General features: G+C 39.3%; 1 protein-coding gene across 1 annotated transcript in view; it reads right to left on the reverse strand.

Moving 5' to 3' along the window:
- The window catches only part of LOC109933415 (neuroblast differentiation-associated protein AHNAK-like), a 50,222-nt gene extending 41,581 nt beyond the window's left edge, over positions 1 to 8,641 (reverse strand). Inside the window, exon 1 of the mRNA XM_048601357.1 lies at positions 8,535 to 8,641. The gene's annotated coding sequence lies outside the window, so the exon portion shown is untranslated. The remainder of the gene's footprint in view (positions 1 to 8,534) is intronic.
- Between the last annotated feature and the right edge of the window lie 1,075 nt (positions 8,642 to 9,716).

Consider the following 9,716-nt stretch of genomic DNA (forward strand, 5'->3'; position numbering starts at 1 on the left):
CTTCATCAGAAAAGACCCTTTTCTGATGAAGGGTCTAGGCCCGAAACGTCAGCCTCTCTGCTCCTATGATGCTGCTTGGCCTGCTGTGTTCATCCAGCCCTGCACCTTGTTGTCTCGGATTCTCCAGCATCTGCAGTTCCTGCTATCTCTGATTCAAAGAGACTTCATAGTCTTTTCTCCAAGTGATTCGAAATAGAGATGCGCAAGAAGCCAGAATTTGAGGAGCATGGACATGATGAAGGGCTATAAGGCTGGAAAAGGCTGCAGAGACAGGGAGAGGCCAATCCATGGAAGGGTTTGAACACACAAATGATAATTTTGAAGTCAATTCATTGCCAGAACTAGAGCTAACATAAATCAGTGGGCACAGGGCGAGTGAATGGCACTTGGTGCAAATTAGGATACAGATAACAGAATTTTGCAACATTCCTAGTTCACAGATAAGAGGCTGACTGGGACACAATGCTCCCTCTGTGCGGCTGCACAGATACTTTGAGGGTCTGTGCATATGGATCAGGGAGCTGACGCCATTCCCAGCATCCAGTTCTGGTTTCAGTAGTTGCTGCCAAACACAGAGCTTAGTGGTCACACAGAAGAACACAAAACTTGAGGCAAAATATTAGAATAGTCAAATCTAAAGTTATTAAAGGCTTGAGGCGTTTTCAGAATGTGTTAAGACAAGGGTGAAGTTGGGCAACATTGCAGAGGTGGAAAGAAGTAAGTGGTCTCAATGATAGAAAGGACATTAACTCATCTCAAAATCACTAAAGTGCCCCGGTTCAGATCTGATAATGGATACAAAGTACACACACACACACACACACACACACACCCGAAGTATTAACTAGGTTGCAGGGATCTCTTTCCTGGTGATGGAATTCTGGGAATAAACCTACTTCATAATTGCATCCTCCCACTCTGACATTGTATTACCCACCCAACCAAAACACTTAGTGCTAATTAATACGCATTCCAATCATTGTATAAACTGCCTCCTTGTAAAGGATTGAGATTGCCCAAAATCATTTTGCTCTGGATTTTTAACACCAATCTGGAAAAGCAAACTTTTGTGTCATCAATTTGACCTTGATGTACAGCTCAAGGTTGAAACAACCAAATCTCTATGCTCTCAATCCCTAGAAAAAACATTACGAAAGCAGCAAAAGAATTGTTTTGACCTTTTTCTAATTTGAAAACTACATTCAGTCGACAAAATGTAAAATAGGGTGGATAGGAAAATAAATGTACTTTACCTCTTGATTGCTTTACGCAGACAGACGAGTACATTCCTAATGGACTCAGTAACCCAGAACTACATATCTCTTTTCTTATTGTTAACATTGATCTTACGACATTTCATTCTATTAAGGGTGAGCCTTCCAAATCCATGACCCTCTAAAGCTAGAAAGACAAGGGTAGCAGATGCATAGGAGCATACATTTGCAGGTTATCCTCTAAGCCATACACCATCCAGACTTGGAAACATGTTGCTGCCTCTTCATTGTCACTGGGGCAAAATAAAGCAAGATTGGACAGGCCTGGCCTTGCATTCACTAGAATTCAGAAAAGGTGACTTGATGGAAGTACATAAGATCCTGAGGGCTCTTAACAGGGTAGATGTAGAGGGATATTTCCCATAACGGAAGAATCTAGAACTAGAGGTCACTGTATTATAAATCAAGTTTTTCTTCTCTCAGAGGGTCAAGAACCTTTGGAATTCTCATCCTGAAGAGGTGGTGGAACAAGAGTCCTTGAATATTTTTAAGGTGGAAGTAGATAGATTCTTTGTAAGCAAAGGAATGAAGGGTTATCAAGGGAAGGTGGGAAAACAGATTTGTGGTTACAAACAGGTCAGCCACGATCTTATTGAACGGTGCACCAGGCTCAAGAAGCTGGATAGCGTACTCCCGCTCCTAATTTAAGTGTCCGTATGTACGGTGTTAGGGAACTCAATCACCCCTCCCCCACACTGGAGTGGTTCAGGAAGGCAGCTCACTGCTACCTTCTCAAGGGCAATTAGGGAATGGCAATAAATGCTGCCCCAGCCAGCAATGAGCACATCCCATGAACTAATAAACGCAAAAATACATAAGTGCAATTTATTGTTTTAAATATTAATGGGACTTTTGCACTCTTCTTTCACTATACATTAAGTTACTCGCAATCCAATATATAATCAAAGGAGCACAAGCGAACATGATGCATTGGCCAGGAATCGAACCCGGGCGGCAGGTGAGAATTCTACCACTGAACCAGAGAACTGTTTACAACAAATAATGGCGTTCTTAAAATATTATTTTAGAAATGTATGTTTATGCTCAGCTGGAATACAAATGCAGTTGCATTTGAATTCCCATCCTTATGCCTTGAATCAGCATTAAAATGGTTTATTGGAACATGAGCTTCTCTTTACAATCTTATCATTAAACCATCAATTTAATCAGGGCAGACTAGCAGTCAACCAGCTATTTTGGATACAGTATTCAGAATACTCCTCATAATTAGGAGTTCCTACTTTGGTTAAAATTGAGAAATTCAGGCTCAACACAAGGAAAAGTGCCTGGTTCTCTGTCTGTTTGTGAGTTACATGCAGTATTGCTTCGTGCACAGATTTAGTTTAATAAGTTGGACCAGTGTTTGCCCAGCTACTAGATGTTGAGTAAACACTCAGTAAACATTCAGAAGACATTCCTTGTTAAGGCGTGGATGGAAGGTGGAGAGAAAGAAACATCATTTAACTGACTCACAGCTCCCTTTATTATTAAATTAATTATCCTTCTACTGTGTTTCCACAATTGTTCTGTTAACTACCAATTACACTGAAACTCATATTGTCCTTTGGATAAACAAACAAAGCTTTTAAAAACTCCAATTAAAAAAAAAACAAATATGTCACCAACCTATGGGTCATCTCTGAATGGCTTTAACCTGTGATTTCGTTATAACATTAACATCAAGGCTGTTTAAAATTCTCATGCAGCTGTTCATATATGGAGCACATAAACACAACTGTTTCCTTGTAAACAGACTGAACCGTTGTAGCATTTGGATTACTATGTTAGAACATAATGTAAAAGAAAGTACATTATTAAGAAGAGTCACTGGACCTGAAAGGTTAACTCTGCGTTCTCTGTACAGATGCTGCCAGACCTGCTGAGATTCTCCAGAAATTTCTGTTTTTGGTTCAGATTTCCAGCATCCACAGTTCTTTCTCTTATTAAGTGAAAATACATTCAGCCAAATAAGCTTTACTGTCTAGATTTCCAAATCACCCTAAAAAGTTCTCAACTGCACTTTGAATCACTGAGGTTTTTGATTCCAGTGCGTGAGTTGATAGATTATTTTAAATATTTGTTGTTGTGTGCATTTTTTCCTCTAACATCAGTTTTGTTTACATTTTTCAGTACTTCAACTGACTCACTTGGAATTACTATTTTAGGGTCATTGCATCTGCTCCATTTAACATTAGGTCCAGGAATTATCTTTGTGTCCAACTATATGTGCAGCACAACACAAACACTTCACCAAAAATGCAGGCCATGCAAAATTGGACCTTCTGTAACATCAGATCAAACCATTGTACTTAGAACTCCAGCTGTGCCCCAGGGACCATGCAAAGAGTTCATGTAGACCAGCCGCAGGGATTCCAGTTCCAGATCTATGAGGGGATCTGCGAATTGTTGGGAAAAGATTTTTCTCCCTATTATTCCAGACTCTTCAGCCACAGGAAATATTTTGCTTATAGCTACTCTTGTTCCATCCTGTAATGACATTAAATACCTCAATCAATGAACCCTTAAATGTCTTTGTTATTGCTGAAAAAGTTTTGAAATGGTCTTGTTAAAATTTTATTTCAGAAATGGATGTTTAAACTCAGCTGGAATACAAATGCAGTTGCATTTGAATTCCCATCAGCATTAAGATAGTTTATTGGAATGTCTATACTTCTTCCAACCACATAGCAAATTATTAAAGACATAATATATACATCTTGCCCACAGTGTGAAGTTCAAAACTGTGCATTACAACTGTGATATAATCAAGGTTTCATATTGTTGATACCTTGCATGTTCTATTTTTTATTCATTTGTAGGACATAGGCATCACTGGCTGGCCAATACTTATTGCCCATCTCAAGTTGCCCTTGAGAAGGTGGTGGTTAGCTGCCTTTTTGAACCGCTGCTGTCCACATGCTGTAAGTTGACACAAAATGCCCCTGGGGAGGAAATTCCAGGATTTTGACCCAGCAACAGTGAAGGAATGGCAATATATTTCCAAGTCAGGATGGTGAGTGGCTTGGAGGGGGACTTGCAATGGTGTTCCCACGCATCTGATGCCCCTGTTCTTCTAGATGGGAGTGGTCATGGGTTGGAAAGGTACTTCTAAGGATCTATGGTGAATTTCTGCAGTGTATCTTGTAGATAGTACACACTGTAGCTATTAATCATCAGGAGTTGAGAGAATGCATGTTCGTGGATGTGGTGCTAATCAAGTGGGCTGCTTTGTCCTGGAATTTGTCAAGCTTCTTGAGTGTTGTTGGAAACTGAACCCATCCAGACAAGTTGGAATTATTCCATCACACTTCTGACTTGTGCCTTGGAGATGATGGACAGGCTTTGGGGAGTCAGGAAGTGGGTTGCTTGCTGCAATATTCCTAGCTTCTGACATGCTCTTGTAGCCACCGTGTTAATGTGGCATGTCCAGTTTTTGGTCAATGGTAACCTCAAGGGTGTTGATATTGGGGGATTTGGTTACAGTAACACCATTGAATATCAAGGGGTGGTGGTTAGATTGTGTCCTATTGAAGATGGTCATTACGTGGCATTGCGTGGCACGAATGTTACTTGCCACTTGTCAGCATCAATTACTGCCAATGAAATTCATCCACAATGTCCTGTCTACAACGCCTTATTGTCTTCCAACTTCTGTGGTCCTCTGGATCAATTACATGGCTCTAAATTTCATATTGTCTGAAATTTTGGACAACATTAAACGTATATATCCAATTCAAATAACATTGAGATACGTTTTTACTTCTACTCTATGTACCTCCTTTCTAACCGTATTAATACTATATTCTACCCTCACCCTAATTCTTAACTGTAATTGTCAAGGCACCTTGTCAAAAGTTTTCTGAAAGTCTATGTACATTGCCTCACTGAATCCATAATGTAAAGTTTGAGTACATTTTGTATAGATTAATATTACACAGTTCTGGCTACACATCCCAAAGTTAGTTTGCTCAGATTTCTGATGGAGTGCTCCCAAATTCCAACTAGCACCATCTTGATTATCAGAAATATCAGTACATGTATCTGAACACTGTTGATGACATCTTCCATCATGTTCTCATAAAATTGAACAGAAACAATTGCATGCTTTTAATCTCAGGACTGATTTAACCAGCTTCAAATATCTTCCTTTAAAACCAATGTGCAGAACTAATCTTTGCACTTAGAAAAGGATAGTAGGATTAGAATGATTCAACTGGATGTATGAGTACCATTTGGCAAATTTAGTAGAGTGCTTTGAGAATGTAAGTAATATAGATAAAGGAAAACCAACAGAGGTGGTGTATTTTAATTTCCAAACCACGTTTGGTAAGGTGCTATTCTAAACGTTAGTACACCATATGGACCCGTGGGTAATGTATTAATGTAGATAGGGAATTGGTTCACTGGCCGTAAGCAGAGATTAGGTTAAATAGGGCACTTTAGAGTTGGGTAGGCTCTGCCTAGAGGAGAGCCACAAGGATCAGTGTCAGGCCTTAGCTATTTATAATCACTAACAGACAAAGAGATCAAGAGGCATGTATTTATATTTGCTGATGAATTAAACCCAGGTTGGAATGCAACTTTGATGATGGCACAAAGAGGCTCCAGAGAGCAATAGACAGGTTAAGAGAGTGGGCAAAAAGGTGATAGATACAGTAAAATGTAGGAACTTTGTGTTCATTCACTTTAATCATAAGGATAGAAAAGCAGATTTTTTTTAAAAGGAGTGAAATTTATAAAGGTCGATGTTTAATCTTTGATGTACTTGTACAAGGAACAAAAGCTTAGTTTAAAAGTACTGGAGGCAGCACAGGAAACATTCACTAGCTTTGATCTAGAATGAACAGGTTGTCCTATAGTGACTTGCCACACATGGATCTTAGAGGTCTGTACAGAAGAAAAAATAATTGGAGGGAATGTAAGTGCTGAGAGGTTCTTTTCACCTGATTGAGGAATCTAAAACAATGGAGCAAGTTTCATTTAACAATCCTGGAACATTGAATACTTTACCCTTTTACATGAAAAAATTTCTCCTTGTCGCAGTCTAAATGATTTTATTTTGTTATTTATTCATGAGATAAAGGTGTTGTTGGCTGTGATGAATATAAAATAAATGAATATTTTTTAAAATGTCTTTCTAATTGCTTGTTGTACCTGTAGACTAACTTCATGTGATTCTTGTACCTCGACACCAGCTCTCTCAGTAACATTATCTCCTGCAATCTCTCTCCACTGCTTCTCTAGACTCCCTGCCAAAATGGAAAAGTTCACATATACCTGCATTATGCTCCATGTGCCAATTTTTTGCACACTGATGTAACCTGTCTATATCCCTTTGCAGACTCTCTCACCGTCCCTCTTGATAACTTACTTTCTTATCTAACTTATCGATCATGCCGCTGGCAAATTTAGCTATCACTAGTTACATCTCGCCAACTTTTAAAAGATCTATTTGTCCCTACAGTGTGGAAAGAGGCCATTCAGCCCATTAAGTCCACACCAATCCTCTGAAGAGCGTCCCACTCAGACCACCACCCTACACCTGTGACCCCACATTTACCATGGCTAACCCACTTAGCCTGCACACTATAGCACAGCCAATCCAACCTAACGTACAAATCTTTGGAGAGAGGGAAGAAACCTGAGCACCCAGAGTTAAATCCACGCAGACGTCGGAAGAATGTGCAAACTCCACACAGACAGTCACCTGAGGCTGGAATTGAATGCGGGACCCTGGCACTGTGAGGCAGCAGTGCCAACCACTGAGCAAACATGCCACCCTTCTTCTTTGCTTTCAGGTGGTTAACCAATCCTTTATCCATGCTTTATGAATACTCCCTACACCATACATTCATTTCTTGTACATCAAACATTAAAATGGTACTTTATCCAATGCTTTTTGCAAATCCAACTACACCACATCTATGGTTCCACCATGAATGTCATTTGGTTAAGAAACTCTAATAGATTAAACACAATTTCCGTTTCACAAAGCCATGTTGGCTCTGTCTGATTACATCATGATTTTCAAAGGTAACATGCTATAAACTTCTGAAAAATAGATTCCAGCACCTTTCCAAACAAATGTTAGGCTAACTAGTCTATAGTTTCCTGCTTTCTGCATTACTCCTGTCCTGAATAAAGGTGCTACATTTGCTATTTCCTGATCTGCTGACAACCTTCCAAATTTTAAGAGATTTTGCAAGATTATAAATGATGAATCTACTATCTGGGCTGGCACTTCTATAAGACCCTAGGTTGTAGACCAACTGGTCCTGGGGATTTGTCAGCCTTTAGGTCTGACAGTTTTTCCAGCAACTTTTTCCTGGTGGTGGGGTTTGTCCATTATCCCTTGATTTTCAGTTACCAGTGGGAAGTTTTCTAAAGCTTCTACCATGAAGACAGACACAAAATTTACTAATTTAATGAGCCGATGCAGAAACAATGGGTTGAATGGTTTCTTTCTCCATCGTAACACGTTCTGTGATTCTGTGAGAATACCTGTTCAATGCCTCTACCATTTCATCATTTTCCATTTTCCATCATAATGCAAAACAAATATGACTTGAAGAAGAAGGAAATCATATCAGACTTGAAATGTTAACTCTGTTTGTCTCTCCACAGATGCTGGTAGACGTGTTGAGTTCCTCCAGCACTTTCTGTTTTTATTGCAAACTGTACTCCTTCATAGTTATATTCTAATGTCAGAACTATCATATGCTGATCCAAACAGCTTTAAAATGCCTTCCTTCAAAATATTCTGATCTTTGCACTTGTCAGTTCTATGATTTTGTTTTCCTTTTCTTCTTTCAAACTGATTACATTTCTATGCACCAGCCTATATGAAGTACAAGATGCTGAAAACTTGGTATTGCCATTTGGATTCGAAGCGCTCACTGTGATGTCAAACACAGTTTTTTTCCCTTTCTATCCAAGTGACTGATAAATGGCTGATTACATTCAGACACAAAAACACACAGATCAGTGCGTGTTTTCTAATATTAAACAGTCACCTCAGCCTTGACAAAGGAATCAAGAAGACTGGTTTGGATGCCAAGGTATTCAATAAACTACATTAGCAGTCTGATGCTAGAGACTCCATCCAAGACTACACTTTAGCAAATGGGAATAAAAAACTAATATTCTATAACAAATATTTTACCTGTCTCATATCACAGTTTTCCCATAGAATCATCAGTTGATGTGGAATCACCATTGGCACAAACACAATATTTTAGCCAGTACAAGTCAGTCTCTTACCTGCAGTGACTGTGTCAGGAGTTCTCCACAGAGGCAGCACAATGGTGCCTGTCTCTCCGTTGCAGGTGAGCTGAAGCAGTAACACCCTCTGCCTTCCTTCCTCGCTTTTGTTGTTTCCAAAAGTCATCGGGCAGGTTTATCAGAGAATGGGGTGGGTGTGTTTTAAAAATCCTCTCCGGGAGGAGTTTGAATCCACACACAAACACGCAGTTCAGCCACATACGTAGATTCTGAAAACACTGTTTTGAATTTGGACTATTCCTTTCCTCCCAGCTAACTGCTTCTTTTAAAGTTTTATTTTGTTTCTGGAAAACTTAGAAAAAGCTCTGGTGTCTCACTACCTGAGAATGTACTTCACATAACTAGTTTAAGTGGAATTTCTAGCAAAAGCATGTATTTATTGAAAAAAAATTTACCACTCCATTGATAGTTTATGGGTTACCTGGAAAGACCACTGAGGTCTTCCTGCTGAAGTTAAATGCAGGTCCGTTCAGTTATCAGACCCTCCTAGTACTTCAAATGCATGTAAATATAGTCTTGTGTGTGTAAGAAATGCCTTTTTTTTGGATAGAGTGAAACTCCAATGTTTGTTTGTTTCCTTAATAAAAACTGAAAGAGCTGCGGATTCTGTAAATCAGGAACAAAAACAGAAGTTCCTGGAAAAGATCAGCAGGTCTGGCAGCATCTGTGAAGAAAAAAATCAGAGTTAATGTTTCAGGTCTGGTAACCCTTCCTCAGAACTTTGATTTACTTCTGATTTTTTCTTCACAGATGCTGCCAGACCTGCTGAGTTTTTCCAGCAACTTCCGTTTTTGTTTGTTTCCTTGATATGCTACTGTACAGAACCAAACTGCATTTGTGATTATGTATATGTACAAGGATTTTTTTTAACATATAAAGTATATTTTTGTAATTAAAAAATTCACAGGTCACCTCAGAGTTGCCTCAGAAGTCTCAGAATCGAGAGGGTCCTACAATCAGTCAACATGGTACTACTGGTCAGGAACTCATTTTTGGAAGTCTGCGCAAAGGCATCAAGTTTCAAAGGGTTCTGATGTCTTCCACAATCTAATAAATGGTCAGGGCTACAAGCAAGCAACGGCTATCTCGGTTAGAAGCAGCAGAGGGTTGGTGGACCTATATCAAGCAAGGGACATCATGTCTCCAGGATCAAAAGGAGAG

The sequence above is a fragment of the Rhincodon typus genome, chromosome 9 (assembly GCF_021869965.1).
Source record: "Rhincodon typus isolate 14 chromosome 9, sRhiTyp1.1, whole genome shotgun sequence".
Taxonomy (NCBI): Eukaryota; Metazoa; Chordata; class Chondrichthyes; order Orectolobiformes; family Rhincodontidae; genus Rhincodon; species Rhincodon typus.